Here is a 17,782-nt window from a genome sequence, read left to right as displayed (position 1 = left end):
GTGGTTTTCCACGTTGGACCTCGCAAGTGGGTATAACCAGGTTCCGGTAGCAGAGGGAGATAAGAACAAGACTGCCTTTTGTACTCCGTTTGGATTGTTTGAATTCAATCGTATGCCCTTTGGCTTATGCAATGCCCCAGGTACATTTCAACGTCTTATGGAGCGTACGTTTGGTGACCAGCGGTTCCAAACATTACTGCTGTATTTGGATGATATTATTGTCTTTTCGTCCACTATTGACCAACAGGTGGAGAGACTGGAAATGGTGCTCACTCGACTGCAACAAGAGGGCCTTAAGGCTAAATTTGAAAAGTGTTGCTTCTTACAACAGCAGGTGAGCTATTTGGGGCACGTTGTGTCCAAGGATGGGGTAACCACAGATCCAGCCAAAATCAGTGCAGTATCTGAGTGGAGGCGTCCTACCAATGTCACAGAGCTGCGATCCTTTTTAGGATTTGCAAGCTATTATAGGCGCTTTGTTGAGGGCTTTGCTAGGCTCGCTGCCCCATTACATCATCTTGTAGCCAAAACATGCGGGACCAAGAGAAAGCGAGGTTCTAGGGAGCCACTTGAACATGGTTGGGGTGAAGAATGTGAACGGAATTTCCATCTGTTGAAAGAGAGACTGGTGACCGCACCTGTTTTGGCCTATGCTGATTTTTCCAGGCCGTTTGTGCTCGAAGTCGATGCGAGCCATTTGGGGTTGGGGGCAGTACTCAGCCAAGAGTGTGATGGTAAACGCAGGCCAGTGGCATATGCTAGTCGAGGCCTTAGGCCCACCGAGAGAAACATGCAAAATTATAGTTCCATGAAGTTAGAACTGCTGGGATTAAAATGGGCACTAACTGATAAATTCCGAGACTACCTGTTGGGGCAGAAATGTATTGTCTACACTGATAACAATCCACTGAGTTACTTGAACTCTGCCAAACTTGGTGCCTTGGAGCAACGTTGGGTTTCACAATTGGCAGTGTTCGATTTTGAGATCCGCTACCGTCCAGGCCGGGCTAATGGTAATGCTGACTCTCTGTCCAGGCAATATACCACAGTCCCGAGCTTGGAGCGAGACGAGGGGTCGGCTTTGCCAGCAGCCCTTGTTGAGCATTTAGAAAGTTTCAGACCAGTTGAAGCAACGCAGCACACGGTTGCAGTGTTCCCTTCCACCACTAAGGTAGACCTTGGCCAGCTGCAGGAAAGGGATCCAGTCATTGGTAAGGTTCTCCGGTTCTTCTCACAACAGCGTTACCCTACTAAAATGGAACGCCAGACAATGCCTAAAGCATGCTTAGAATTATTACGTCAGTGGGGAAGACTTTCCCTGGAAGAGGGGGTGCTTTATCGCCACATTAAGTTGCCAGGGGATGGGGAGGAAGTAGACCAGCTAGTACTCCCAGAGGCCTTGCAGGAGGTGGTTTTTCAGCAGTTGCACAATGACCAGGGTCATCCAGGCAGGGATCGGACCTACGAATTGATTCGTAGGCGAGGCTTTTGGCCCGGAATGAGTGTTGACATCGAGCGGCGCTGCCAGAATTGTAGCCAGTGTGTGATTGTCAAGTCTACTCGGCCTCCTGCTCGTGCCCCTATGGCACATCTGCTGGCTTCAAACCCAAACCAAATCCTGGCTATTGATTTCACCATTTTAGAGCAGTCTAGTGATGGTCGGGAGAATATCCTGGTTATGACGGATGTATTCTCAAAGTATACCCAGGTTGTGCCCACTCGTGATCAAAAAGCTACCACTGTTGCCAACATCTTGGTTCATGAGTGGTGTTATAGGTTTGGGGTGCCAGCCCGAATCCATTCGGATCAGGGACGGAACTTTGAGAGTGCCTTAATATCTCAGCTTTGCCAAATTTATGGGGTACAAAAGACTCGCACAACCCCGTACCATCCACAGGGGAACGGCCAATGTGAACATTTTAACCGGACGCTTCATGATCTCCTCCGAACGTTGCCTCCGGAACAAAAGAGATCCTGGACACAGCACCTTGCCCAGGTAGTTTTTGCATACAACACCACGTGTCATACTGTTACCGGAGAAGCTCCGCATTTTTTTATGTTTGGGAAGGTGCCGAGGCTTCCTGTGGACTTTTTGTTGGCAAGGGTGGATGAGCCCAGGGGCGGTCAGGTGGTGGATTGGGTGGTAGGACACCAACAGGTATTACGGGATACCTATACCAGGGTGAGAGCTAGGCTGGCTAGGGCGGCTGAACTCCGCAAGGCGAAGTATGATCAGTCTGTTAGGGATGAGGTGCTGAGCGAAGGTAGTTTGGTGTACATGCGTGACCACACAGTCCGTGGTCGCCATAAGATCCAAAATCATTGGTCCACCATTGCTTATAAGGTTCTCAAGACTCCTAGTGGTGATGGTGGGGTATATACCATAACTAACCCGTCTACACCCATCGTAGTGAAGCACGTACACAGGTCCCAGTTAAAACTGGTCCCCAATCCAATTTCACAACAGGCTCTGCCAGACCCAGGGTTGGGAGAGTTGGGTCTTGAAAGGGAGTTCGAAGATATCTCAGCACTAGTAATCGTAAAACCTGGATTTGGTCCTGCCAGGGCAGAACCCTCTACTGTCATGGACCCACAGTATGATTTGTTACAACCATCTGTACATCCTATATGTATGTCCGACACTGGCCCTCGTGAGGCAGAATCCCCCCTTCCCATGAGGTCAGGACATGACCTGTCTGGTAGTTCTATAGATATATCCCGGGTGAGGACAGACAGGCCTAGTACTACGAACATAGGGGGCCCAGTACCTATGGGAGACTCGTCACTTAATCAGGCTGTAATGCAACGACGGACCACCAGGGCTAGTGCAGGACAGCATTCAAATCTACACCACCTGCCAAGACATATGATCATTCGTACCATTAGCTCATCTCCAGGATTGGAGGACCTGCGACCCTCCTGTCCTGGCCAGACCATCGATGGCCATTTTAGACCATGGCTTTAGGTTGAATCATCGGGACGATGATTGAAAATCTAGGGGTAAATTGTGATAGAGGGAGCTATTTTAATTACTAGCTCCAACCATATCATTCTAGCCGTAATTGGTAGCCCCGCCCATATCAGCCAAGCCCATTTAAACAGCCAGGTGTGAAGCGTGACCATTCTACAACACAGTGTAAAACGTGTTGGGCTGTTGACTAAAGATTTTGGGCATACGAAGTCGTCAGAGACTTACTTGGATCTCCATCCATTTCCAAACCTATCTGGGACCGGGTGAAGGAGGGTGGACTGCTCTGCGGGTATGTTACCGCTGCTAGCGGGTAGGTCCATTATATGGTAGTGCCATGGGGTAACTTATTTGCTTCATTTGCAGAAACGTCGGCTGCTGATTTGCTGCGTTTGTTCCCTGCTCCGTCAATTTTGCTACTACTGGCCTATTATCGTGGGGGGACCGATACCGGGGCTGTCCTGAGTAGCGTGTATTTGATTTGATTTGTGTTTTGTTTTTTTCATTGATGTGATGCACTGATTAACTTTGAGGGGTTATCCCTGTCTTCATCGGGAGGACCTCTTTGGTCTTACGGAGTTTCTCCGCCATTAACATTTGTTGTGTAGTTGCACCCAAGTTTGATTATTTTTGTGGTTATATTTGTGTGAAATTTCAGTTTTTTTCTTATGGTGTGATTTTTTGGGGTTGGATTCTCCAATTAACGTGTTTGCATGTATTTTCTTTTGGCGCGGAAACTAACTCAGACCATGGATGTTTAGCCCCGGCTCTTTTAACTGATAACAGTGCATCTTTTAATATTGTTCCCTTTTCTACTTAATATATAATAAATGATATGTATTGTTGGGAAATCACATCTCTGTGTGTCATTTAGTTGACTGACCCGCAACTTTTCGAACTGGTTATTGTGCCCAGGCGCACCCTTCCACAAAAGCATGAAAGACAACAATGGCTTCGCATCAGGCCCGTAACGGAAACACATGAGGCCCCCCTGCAGAATAAGCCTGAGAGCCCCCCCCCACAACATATGTAACGGACAATGTAATACAAATACCGACGGGACGAACAGGACCCCGCTAAGAGCTTCTTAGGAGCGTTCTAAGAGCGCTCTAGAACGCTCTTAGAACGCTCCTAAGAAGCTCTTAGCGTTAAGAACTTCTTAACGAATCTGGGAAACCCGGCCAATGTCAGGTATGTAATATATTTTATAATTAAGCACTTTTTCTACTTTCTCTTTTTTTTGTAGTTTCACTCCATTTCAATGTTGTCAGCTTGATAGGAAGTCAATAAAGGAGCAAGGCTAATTTTCCTGGCTCTTGGAAAGGAGGCTCGCTGTTAACGCTAGGAAGCAAAACAAAGACAGAGCAGTACAGCTGTCAAAGTATAACGTTAGCTACGTGTAGTGATGGGAAGTTCGGATCATTTTACTGATTCGGTTCTTTGAATCTCGTTCAGTAAAATGAACGAATCTTTTTTCGAGTCATTCGTTCATTTCAACGGGGGGGGGGGGGGGGGTTATCCGTCCACTGCAAACACGTATCATATTCCATATATCATAATGTTTGCATTAAAATAATGTATCATGACAGTTTGTATGATTTGGTCATTTATTATCACACTAGCATTTAATTATCACGGCAAACAATTACACTGCACTAAACTGTGTGGAAATGTAAAGTGAAAATAACAAAACCAGTCAGTATGATGACTTGAGCGAATATCATTCACGTCTTACTAAAACAGCGGCCACGCGAAAGGGAATGGGGAAACTGTTTCCTCTACTAAAAAATACAATACGGGTCACGTGAAAAAAGGATCCAAAGACTCGTAGAAAGACCGAGTCGGGAAATGAACGAATCGTTCGTTTCCTCTAGCTACCAGTACAGAGCCTATGCAGGCCACGTGAAAAATGATTCAAAGACTTGTAGAAAGACCGAGTCGGGAAATGAACGAATCGTTCGTTTCCTCTAACTACCACTACAGAGCCTATGCAGGTCACGTGAAAAATGATCCAAAGACTCGTAGAAAGACCGAGTCGGGAAATGAACGAATTGTTCCCTCTAGCGTTTCCTCTAGCTACCACTACAGAGCCTATGCAGGTCACGTGAAAAATTATCCAAAGACTCGTACCCGAAGACCGAGTCGGGAAATGAACGAATCATTTCTGTTTACTTGGACGAGCCTATGCAACAGTCCCGATGCGCGGCCACGAGAAAATGAACGAATAACTCTTTGAGAGGACTCGTTACTCCCGAGTCCTTGTAAGGATTCGTTCAAAATGAACGAATCGTTCACGAACGACACATCACTAGCTACGTGGTACAGTAATGTTAGCTATAGCAAACAGTACAATACCTGTCTCTTCTGGCAGATGAGTGCATCCTTCACCGGCTGGTCGAAAAAGACTTGTAATTTTGGGAAGTTTGGCATTTAATTCAGAAATTTTCAGTTTTGAATGCCGCTTTTGGGCACCGCTTTTAAATGTGCCTTTCATTTTTCCTACTCTACGCTACAGTTAGCTAACGCTACCTATTTGCAGCGGGCTCGCCGGTCTGTGTGACCATCTGACCTACTTCGTCATGTCACTTACCTAGCTAACAAAGAAAGCACAATTAAATATACTTGTCTTTATTTTTATATCAACTCTGGAAACACAGACAAGACAATAAGACATCCCATGTAATTCAAATTGGATAAAAAAAATTAAAAAAACGGGGGGCCTGCCGTGCGAGGCCCCCCATTCCTGCGAGGCCCCCCCGCGGTGCTGGGGCTGCGGGGGTAATCTCTACGGGCCTGCTTCGCATGAAGGTGATGTCAAACGAGTTTGACCTGCTTTGCCAAATTTACTTCAACGATTTGATTCGTGACTTTGCCTTAAAAAAACTAGACGAGTGGACTTAAACTAGTCCCACACTGATTATGGAGCCTATGTTCTTTTCAGTAGGCGGCCCCAGCCTGATAATTAAATTGTTCAATTGAGTTGTTTGTATATATGTGTTCGCTGGGCTGTGTGTGTGCACGCTAGACTGCATGTTCCAAATTATTTGACATTGTGGCTGGCTAGGGGTGCGTGTTACAACCCAGCTAACACATGACGTTGCGGCAACGTTGCCAGTAAGTGCTCAGTTGGTAACCCGCGACGTTACCTTCTGGCAACGTTGTGGCAACGTCGTAGCAACGTTATAAAGGGAATGTTGCCAGTTGGTCCCATGGACAACGTTGCCACGACGTCGTACCTTGGTCGGCTGGTTATGTTATTTTTAGACCCGTGGACAACGTTGCCGCAACGTCGTACCTTGGTCAGCTGGTTACGTTATTTTTTGGTCCCCTGGACAACGTTGCCGCAACGTCGTACCTTGGTCGGCTGGTTACCTTATCTTTAGACCCGTGGACAACGTTGCCGCGACGTCGTACCTTGGTCGGCTGGTGTGGAAGAAATTGGGATTTCCTGTGTGCTTACATTATTCACTAATCAATATAACTAGTCATTGGATACTAGTTAGTATGTTCTCATGTAAGCTTGCTATTAATAAGAGTAGATGGTGTCTATGTGTCAGGGTTAATAGATGTTCGTGATCAGGAGAAAGTACTGGGTAAACGTCCTTGGTCATGACTACAAGGAGAGCGCCAACTATGATCTCTCTAGTCTGAGTGGTCATGTGTTGGGAGCTGTGAATCTCTTCCTCTGAGACTGTTGTAACGTCATTACAGCCTGACTGTCACTATCTATGTTTACATTCCTGTGCCCTATAAAAGATGGTCCTCCGGCTTTCAGAGCTGAGAGAGACATGATTGAGACCTAAGCCTGGTGTTGTGTGGTCATTTATTGTCAGAGGTCTGGTTTTCTCTCCCAATCTGCAGATTGATAATACTTATTAAAATCCAGAACTCAACTGAACTTAGTCACTCCGTTTATGAAGAGACGGACAAAACACTTTCTTCATCAATTGGCGTTGTCGAGCAGCAGGATTGCAGAACCAGATCCAGGAGAGACCCACGGCAGCACCAGTATAAAGCAGAACCCGTGGTGCACAAAACTAAATGGTAAGGGGATCCTTTTCCAAAACCCCATTCACGGACTGCTTTATGCTTGGTGCGCCTGCTGTCCCTCTGCGATGCTGGTAACGTAAACAATTTAAGAACCTTTTATTGTGACGTTCAGTTGGGAGCCTGGTCTTAGCAGACCAGAGTCTGCTAGGCCTCAACAGGAGGAAGATAATATTAGAGTTTTGGTTTAGTAAATTTGGGTCATTAATTGACTTGCTATTTTTACTTTGTCTTGGTCAGAGTTGGCAAACTCTGATAGCGTACAAGAACTCTGGTCGTGTGAAGTATTGAAAAAGTATGTAAAACAATCTGTGTTCTTGATCTGAGGCAAAGGATCTGTTAAGAGAATACGTCCCATACTCTTGATCTGGGGAAAAGGATCTGATAACAGAGAGTATGGTTTTACAGATGCAGACCAGGGGTGAACCAAACAAGGAAAGGTATGTGTTTCTTTTAAAAAGCTGAAAACTTTAGTTGAACAGACATCTTATGTTGGTTTGAATTGTATTAAGTTGAATTGTAACTGTATTAAGTTTTGTGTTGGGCTTTTCTCTTTTGAACAGAGATCTTAGTGGGACTTTTATTTTGGTTTGAATTGTAACTGTATTAAGTTTTGTTTTGGGCTTTTCTTAAGACCAAGCACAGTAGGTGGGCAGTCATAATGTATCAGGGTCACAGGCTTTATGCGAGAGACCAACTTTTAAGGGTAAAGTGGTTTTAAACAAGTTAGGGATACTTTGACAATGTAAAGGGGCAGTTAGGCTTTTAACTGACAAGCTTGGCATTTAATTATCAGCGAGGGACACAATCAAATACTGAGGGAAAGATAGACTGGCAGTTTATTGATCAGCTCGTCTCTCTTAAGCACGAATTGTGGTTATTTTGTTACTCATGACGTAACGGAGTTGTGGAAATTATTGTAGGCGCGTTCCCAAGTTGAGGTTTTTTTGTATGCGCGTCCCATGATTGAGCGCCCGGAAGGCGAGGATAGTTTGGCTTGAAAAGGCCATATTTGTAGTTCACTAGCGAGTTATATTGTAGTTCTTTTATTCTTCTATGTGCTATGTGACCGTTTTACATTGCCATGTGATTTTGTGACTATATTCTAAAGTGCTGTGTGATTCTTGCTGCAGTAAATCATAAGAGCCTACCGTTATGAGATTTGTTACAGATACTTTGTAATTCAGTATGGGTAATCTAGCTTCCAGTACAGGAGCGATAGAGACGTTGTTAGTCCAGCCCGATATATGATTTGATTTACATGGAATTCAAGCAGTGTCAAGCATTGAGAGATGGCATGCGTGGATTAATCATGACCGAGACATTGTTTTCCGCTGGAGTGAACGTTTGATGTAAAAAAAAAATATATATATATAGGAGAGTTTAAAAGCGGTTTTGAAAGACAAGGAAACAAGTCGGACGTGTAAACAATTTGTCAGCTGGCCAATGTTTATGATATGGTTAACTGAAGCTACGAGACGACGTGGCATTGTCTATCTTGAGAAAATACAATCAGATCAAGCTAAAACGGATTCTGATAGAGAAGCAAGAAATGACCCGGAGCGTCTTGAGACAGAGAAAAGATGATCAGACTGAACAAAGTCATAAAGTGAGGGAACTCAAGACATTGCTCGAACATGTTAACATGAAGTTGCTTGAACAGACTAACAGTGCCAAAACTAATTGTGAGAAGTCAGTAGTTGTGAAACAGGCTGAAGGTAGCGCTAATTCTCAAGGGAAACAAGAGAGTCTACCAAAGATTTGTAGCCTATTTACCTACAATGAAGATGATGTTGTTGCTATAGCTGTGGCTATGCAGAGGAGAGCCAGAGACAGGGAAAATGCATTATTAGGGGAAGCAGCGGGTCAGGTGCAGCCAGAACAGAACCTACAAGAGAAGGTTTATATCACAGCAAAACATGATGGGTGAGGTTAACCAGGAAGGCCTGTCAGTTGAACCCCCAGGTATCAATGAACCCTATGTGTGCATATCCAGGTCCTGATGTATGACAGCCTATGTACCTTTATCGCCCATGGTCAGTGACTGAGCTGAGGGAGCTAGGAAAGGGATTTCCTGACATGAGAGGACTCAGCAACATTTCTAAGAGATTTGCAAATATAGCTATCAATGCCAACATACCTACTTTTATTGATTTGAATCAAGGCTTAGAGGGTGAACTCCAGACCGGTATGTTGAGAAAACTTAAAGCATAGGTTTCTGATGGTGTTTAATGGCAGTAATACTGGAGGGGTGTTGCTTGACTGGAGCAAAGTGTATGATCGCAAACAGAAAAGATGAGGATCCTACAGATTATCTGGAAAGACTTACTAGGATTTTTGAAAAACATTCTGGTTTTACAGCAGCTGCATCCCCATGCCACTTTGTCATGTGTTCATATGTGGATTGCTTTCTGAACTCCATGTAGAAGTTAAGAAACAGGTTCTACATTGGGAGAACAAAACTGTTGATATAATTATGGATTATGTCAAACATAATTGTACATTGATGCAGGAGAATGCAGGAAAGAAAGTTGAGAAATTAATGACATTGCAAATGAATGTCTTACGGAGAGAAAATAATATGTTTAAAGGAAAAAGGAGAGCCAGGAGCAAGCAGCAAGGGGAGTTAGAGATAGACAGGGATATGTGCATACTCTGTAGACAGATACGCCACAGGGCAGGTTATGGTCCAGGCACAGTATACAGAAAATAGTCAGTACCCTTCAGTCATATACTCCATACTACTGCACTCAACCCCTCCCGTTTTCTTCAGAACGAAGAGCTTGCTGTGGCCTGCTCAAGGACACTCAGACAGTAAACAGCCACCATCAAAAATAATAATAATCAAGAATAAGGGAGGCAGAGAGCTCCTCTTTTTCAAGTAAGTCACAGAGCTACTAGGTCAGCCAGTGCAACTGTAGACAGTACCCGAAATCAATGAGATGGTAGTGGTAGTTTCTGGGGTTCCTGTGGACACAACTGTCAGTTAGCTGTTATGGGTGGATAGATGGATCTTTGAATGAAGATGTATTTCTTTCAACTATGGGGTGTCAAGTAAATCTGTTGGAAAGGAATTTGTTGTGCAAACTGAACCGAAATGAAATGCACTACTGACTTTTTCTTATCTATTCCTTAGGATAAAGAACACTTGGCCTAGCAATCCCATACACATCCCCCAGCAGTGGAATGCAGAGATTTTAGCGACCGCAGATGTGGCCTTGCTAGAAGCTGGGCCTGAGCTACTGTGGTCCACACACGCTTATCATATTGGGCGCATTAAGAATGCTACCCCAGTTGTTATTATTGTTTGTAGTACGACTCTTGAGAACCGTACCTCAGTATGCTAGTAATAGAGAAGTAGGGAAAGGTATTGTCCCAGTTATTAATGCTTTGTTGAAACAAGGAGTCATAGGTAGACTTTAGGTCAATTTGATCCTTTAATGCTAATAAAATACTTGGAAGTTTATTATGGGTTTATAAGCAGGTAATGCCTGTGTTATACATCCTGTTGTGCCTAACCCTGTTACGATACTTAGCAAGTAACCCTGTTACTTTCTAGCTCTGTGAATGACTATTGTTTGCTTTCTTTTCTGTTACCATTGCAGAAGAGAGCCAGTATCTGTTTGCATTCACGTTTCGCCAGGTCCACTATACATTTCAGTTCTACCACAGGGGTACACCGAATCACCTACGTTGTTTAGTCAAGCATTACGAGAGGACCTCCAGGATGTCACCTTAGCAGCCGGCTCTACTCTGGTGCAGTATATTGATGACCTTTTTGATATGTTCTAAGAATCTTGCCTCCTGCCAACAGGACACTATTGCTGTGCTACAGGCACTGGCTGAGAAGGGCCACAGGGCCTCAAAGGCAAAACTGCAGTTATGTTCTTAGGAGGTCAAGTATCTGGGCCATACACTCAAAGGTAAAGAGCATCTATTGACGCCTGATAGAGTGGAGGCCATCCGATGGATACCGAAGCCTAGAACACCAAAACAACTCAAGTCTTTTTCTAGGTTCAGCCGGGTATTGTCGTTAGTAGATCCTTGATTATGCTGTGTTGGCTAGACCTATCCTTGACTTAAGGAAGGAGACTGATACTCATTTGTTGTGGAAAACTGAAGCTGATAAATCATTTGTATCTCTCAAGCAGGCCTGGGCCCAGGCGCCAGCTCTCGGTCTGCCAGACTACACCAGGGTGTACTGACCCAGCAGTATGGTAATCTTAAGAGGCCTATTGCCTATGTGAGTTCTTCTTTAGATACTGTGGCAGCAGGTTTCCCCCCGTGCTTACGAGCAGTCTGTGCTGCGGCAACATGTGTGTAAGCAACTTCAGATATAGTGCTGGGGTCGCCCTTGGCAGTGATGGTTCCTCATGCAGTAAGTGCTTTTCTGTTACGCACCAAAACTCAACACCTGTCAGCCACTAGAGCTACAAAGTATGAACTGTAATTGTTGACTAAAAGTAACATTACAATCCATAGATGCTCCCCATTGAATCCAGCTTCATTGTTGCCCAACCCTGATGATGGTGAACCACATGACTGTGAGATGGTTGTCGATAAAGTGCTAACACCCAGACCTGATATGTTTGACAAACCTATGGATAATGCTGAACTTGTGTTGTACGTAGATGGATCTTTGTCCCGAGAATGGGATGGCTCTCTAAACTCCGGATATGCGGTCTGCACGGACAGTGAGACATTCAAATCTGGTAAACTGTCTCCACAATGCACTGCACAGCAGGCAGAGTTTTGCTTTGACAAGGGCATGTTGTTTGTCAGAAGGCAAGGTCGTAAATATTCACACTGACTCGAGGTATGGATTTGGAGTTACTCACGATTTTGGTGCCATATGGCGAGAAAGAGGTTTCATTAACTCCTCAGGTGGAGCAATCAAGAATGGAAAGATGATTGATAATTTGTTGTCTGCAATACTACTACAGAGAAAGCTAGCTATTGTTACTAAGTGTGAGGCTCATACTAACAATACAGATGATGTTTCAAGAGGAAATGCTAGAGCTGATTTAGCAGCAAAGGCTGCGGCCAACTCCTCTGATGTGTCCCAGGTCTCTATTTGTTTGTGTCTCAGCAACCGGAAACACGCACTCCCTCTCTTCATGTTGTGGCGGACCTTTGAGCCGCTGCTGATAACACTGAGAGGGATGGTTGGTTATCCATGGCCGTGTGAAAGATCCAACTTCGGCAGTGTGGAGCCACCCCGACGGCCGCGTGGTGGCGCCACGTGCATTGTTCCCTTGGTTAGCTCGCATGGCGCACGACTGTGCCCATACGAGCAAGGGGGGTATGGTCTCAATAGTAAATACTGATTGGTTTGCACCTGGTTTTTCCACAAAGGCTGAGCAACATTGTGCTCAGTGTCATACCTGCCAGCAGCATAATCCCGGAAAGGGACCAAAGAGAAGAGACGCAGCCCACCCGCCACCAAGTGGTCCTTTTATGCATTTACAAATTGATTTTATTCAGATGAACAAGTGTTGTAATTTTGAGTATGTACTTGTAATTGTTGACATGTTCTCGAAATGGGTAGAAGCCTACCCATGTCGGAAAGCTGATGCTACCACGGTAGCCAAGATTCTCATTAGAGATGTGATCTGTAGATATGGGATCCTCACAAGACTGTCCAGTGATAGAGGTTCACATTTTACGGATCAAATTGTTCAGGAACTTTGTAAAGCGCTCCAGATCAACCAGCATTTTCACTGTCCCTACCACCCACAGTCTGCAGGGGCAGTGGAGAGGCAAAATGGAACTTTGAAAAACAAACTAGCCAAGATATGTGAAGAGACTGGCCTAAAATGGCCTGATGCACTCCCACTAGCTCATATGGCCATGAGCCCAGAGGAGGAATGGACTTTCCCCACACAAGATAGTTTTAGGGAAACCAATGAAATTGCCTGTCTCTCCCCCACTATCATTGAAACAGATGGATATCCACCAGATGGATGATACAATGTTAAACTTTTGTTTTGCCCTAACTAGAGCAACCAGGGTTGTGCATTCACAGGTGAAAGCTGCCTGCTGGGGAGCCATGTCATCCCTATCAACCGGGAGACTATGTGAAAGTGCACAAACGGAGGACTGCCCTCTCACCAAGATGGACCGGTCCATACCTGGTTTTCTCTTGGTGACTCACACAGCTGTAAAAGTGGAAGGTCGTCCGACATGGATTCATGCAACGGAGTGCAAAATGGCCCCTCCACCGAACAACACGGTGGAGGGTCCCAACGGAGAGCCAGGGGCCGGTGGAGGAGCAGGTGCACCTCCAAATGGTGCCTGCTCCAACTTGTCATTTGTCTCATCCCCACTGGGTTACTCCTCCAGGAGTACACCAAGGGGGGTGGAGACCCATTTGCAGCGGCTGATCCGGGAGCAGGCTCCAGTCCAGCGGACTGATTTGAGTCAGAACCAGGATCCCGCCATCCAGCACTCCAATCCAGGGGCGCTGAGAAGGAGGTCCCAAAGAGCACCCACCCGGAGGTGTTGAAGACGTCGAAAGGTGAGTCACATGAGGAGAAAGCCAGAGAGGGGCTGCTGTTGCTACCATGCCTCTCTCCCCCATGTGTGATTCATGAAGCAGATGACAGCACCCAGACGGGAAACCAGAGAGAGGAGCCTGGAGAGGGGAAGACACTTTCAGTCTTCCTCCGGCCTCTACATGAAGCAGATGACAGCACCCAGAATGGGGACGAGAGGATACTGTGGCGGAGGCCCTCGGTTGTTTCAAGGAAACCGAGGCCGCTGCCGGAGCTATGATGAGAGATGAGATCCAGACATACTGACGCACACACCTGACAGACATTTACTGATACTGGACGCACGAGTCCACAGACATCGCATACATGAGCCACACCGAGAGTCACTATTGCACGCTCCCAATTATACTGATGAACTGAACTGAACATTGAGATTCATCATAAAGCACACATGAAGAACAATCTGTGCAACAACACCTTTCCGTGGACGAAAAAAAAAAAAAATAAAAAATGACTGGACGCAGCATTAGAGGGGACAGACCTTGCAGGGTTTGTGGTTAGAGTCCCAAGCATTCTGGAGGTTATCCAGGGATATCTGTCCCTCTGTCAATGGCTGATATGTGTAAGGTCAAGAAGTGGCCTTGTGTAGGGTTGGATATAACAAATGTGACTGTTCTGTCGAACAAGTCAGTCATCTCTTGAATATGCCCCACCTGCATTGTTTTGTGTATGGCATAGTGGTACAGTGAGAGTGAAAAAAAATACATGCAAGGATACGGTTTCTATGTATGCTCACACTCTACTGGATGATTTGTAAGTTCAATTGTATCTGAGTTCAATGTTACTTGTCCTGTATACCATTTGGGCGGGTGACATAAATTCCTGATGTTGCTGACTATGCTATTCCTACACTTTTAGCATACTACAGAAGATGTAGTATATGGTTGATTAAATGTTTAAATAATTATGGGAAGGTATTTGGTAAAAATACATGTAACCACACTGTGGTATGTATGCTAACAGCCTGTTGCATGATTTGCCTGTTGCAGATGGACCTGTAAGTATAAGGGCATCACCATTTTGGTCTCGTCGTGCAGCTAACAATGGCACCATGTGGGTATGTGTTAAGAGTGCTTATTATTTCCTGCCGGCCGTCTGGTCAGGAACGTGTTACCTTGGGTTTATTGTAGGAGCCCTCAGACCTGTAGATGGGTTGCCCCTGCACCCCTTTCCCAAACATTGGTGGCACCGCCACAAGAGAAGTATTATTAATGCAGATGCTAAGAAGCTGGGATCACATCACGTGGATTCAATAGTACTCAGTCACTTTTCACGTTTTCAGTTGCCATTCTCCCTGTGTATGGTGTTATCACTGCCTTTAGAGATATTAGGAGCTTAGCAGTAGGGTTGGAGTCCATTGGTAATGAGACAGCCGACGCCTTAACTGCAGTTGCGTCTGAGATGAAGGCCATGAGGCAGGTAGTGCTCCAGAACCGTATGGCACTGGATTATCTGTTGTCAGCTCAGGGAGGTAGCTGTGCTGTGATAGGTCATGACTGTTGTACTTTTATCCACGATGAATCTGCTAATATCACAAGTATGGCTGCAGTCAGCTTTGGGGGAACCTGAAGCTAGGAATTGTGCTGACTGACCTCCTCTGTTCGGGGTTTCTTTTTCGACTATCATTCAAATAGGAATCACTGGATTGGGCATGTTAATCGTTGTTGTGCTGATTGTGGTTTGCGCTTGGAAGATGTGTACTGCCTGCTGTGTGCTGTGCAGTAGGTTTTCGTAAGGCTGCCAGTAAGATTATGGTAGCCCAAATCAAGCCACAGACAAAAGCAAGCAAGACTGATGATAACTTTATTGCCCTGGGAATGACTGAAATGTCTGATATGTAATCTCAAGTACCAAGTGACTATTTTGCCAATGTAATAAAGATGGCCATTTGCCTCCTTCTATTTTCCAACTGATATACAATGCTGTATGCAATGTGAATAGATCTGTCCTTGACCACAGATCAGTTAACAATAATTAAAGATGGTTACTTTATTACTTTTTATACTGTTTGAAATACTCTGAATTTAATGAACAGTGTTTGACCTATACCCTGATGTGTTGAGCTCACGAGAGCATGACCAGTGGGTATGTCCAGCAGAGAAATATGCCTATGTTTCTAGAACTATTGATAAACTAAGCAAAAAGCTATTCACTTCAATGACTTTGTACCTTTTCACCTGTGATTGGGTACTACCTAATATTTCTTCAAATCCTATAATCATGTATGCTGTGCTGAGTAGTTACAGATACTGTATTGTTTGATTGTTAAGGTTTTTAAATGGTATGAAACTTGTGAAATGTAAGGCACTACAGCAGGCCCCAGATAAACAGTTGATGAATGGTTGTTGTGTTGACGTTAAGCGTCAAAAGGGGGGACTGTGGAAGAAATTGGGATTTCCTGTGTGCTTACATTATTCACTAATCAATATAACTAGTCATTGGATACTAGTTAGTATGTTCTCATGTAAGCTTGCTATTAATAAGAGTAGATGGTGTCTATGTGTCAGGGTTAATAGATGTTCGTGATCAGGAGAAAGTACTGGGTAAACGTCCTTGGTCATGACTACAAGGAGAGCGCCAACTATGATCTCTCTAGTCTGAGTGGTCATGTGTTGGGAGCTGTGAATCTCTTCCTCTGAGACTGTTGTAACGTCATTACAGCCTGACTGTCACTATCTATGTTTACATTCCTGTGCCCTATAAAAGATGGTCCTCCGGCTTTCAGAGCTGAGAGAGACATGATTGAGACCTAAGCCTGGTGTTGTGTGGTCATTTATTGTCAGAGGTCTGGTTTTCTCTCCCAATCTGCAGATTGATAATACTTATTAAAATCCAGAACTCAACTGAACTTAGTCACTCCGTTTATGAAGAGACGGACAAAACACTTTCTTCATCACTGGTTACCTTATTTTTTGGTCCCGTGGACAACGTTGCCGTGACGTTGTACCTTGGTTGCTGGATACATTAATTTTGGTACCATGGGTTAAGTTGCGGTTAAGTCGCTCTTTGGTCGCAGGACAACGGATCTCGAGTGCAATATAGTGGTTTATCCAGAGATGGAGAGATCACACTGGACTGCTCTCAGTTCTGACACCTTTGCAATGTATAGTCTACATGAATTTCAATCACACACAATATTAAATGTTGCACCCAGCACGTATAAATGTAGACAATGCATGTAATTCATGTGCAGCTCAGCCCCAGCATGTCATTGGTCATCAATTTTCTCATATGCAGAAACATAGCTTTAATAAATAAAAGACTGAATTTGGAATATAATTTAGTCTTTCATTCTTTACTATAAACATGTACAAAAGCAATCAATGTGTGATGTGTAACATGATTAAGCAAACATTATTTGTATAGCACACCAAAGCTGTATGACACACAATGCAAATTTGTGCTCCAATACTTTTTGTGATACAAAATTGTTAAATGTGACCAAAAGGTAAGCGACTCTTAAGAGTTTCATTTCCAAAGACAAGTCATCACAGAATATTACAATTCTTCCTTAGCAAACCTTCCCCTCAGTCTGCCCCTGAGCAACAACTTTGCGCATGCCCATTTCAACGCATCGCTGAAACTGGGGTTTCAGAAGAGATTTTGCAGGTGTTCAACACCGTCTTGTACGCATTGGATTTCAACTGGAAATTAGCTACTTCAAAGGTCAGTTTCTTTACAGAAATAGTTTAAATATATAAACATATTTTCAGAAATTGGATGGGGCATGCTAATACGTATATGTTTGAAATTTAGGCCATTTAGCCTGTTTATGTGCTATCAGATTCACATTGTTTACGTTAGATTTCGCTAGCTACAGTACAGTAGAGGTTAAACCCTCCAGAAAGTTATGTTGAAATACTGAAAATGCATAGGCCTACATGTTATCAAAGTTTAGCGTCTCACAAATCACCCACAAAAGAATCAGTGAAAATAAACGTTCAGAACTGTTAAAAAAAATTGTCAAAAAATAGTTTATTTAGCCCGGAATTTTCAAAGACTGTGGAGCTAGCGTGGCTGATAACGTTTTAATCAGTCGGCCATGGCATGCACAGCAATGGCGTCTATAAAAGTATCATGTCACTAATTTTTCCAATTTGTACATGCCATCTGTTTTTGGATAAGTTTATTCGTTTTAATCTTTAGATGCGTGAGTTCTAAATATTTCCGACGCTTCCACCAGTTATTTTTCCAAAACGGCAGCTAGGTAGCT

Source organism: Osmerus eperlanus, chromosome 8 (assembly GCF_963692335.1).
Source record: "Osmerus eperlanus chromosome 8, fOsmEpe2.1, whole genome shotgun sequence".
Lineage (NCBI taxonomy): Eukaryota > Metazoa > Chordata > Actinopteri > Osmeriformes > Osmeridae > Osmerus > Osmerus eperlanus.
Note: the sequence above shows the minus strand (reverse complement) of the source record.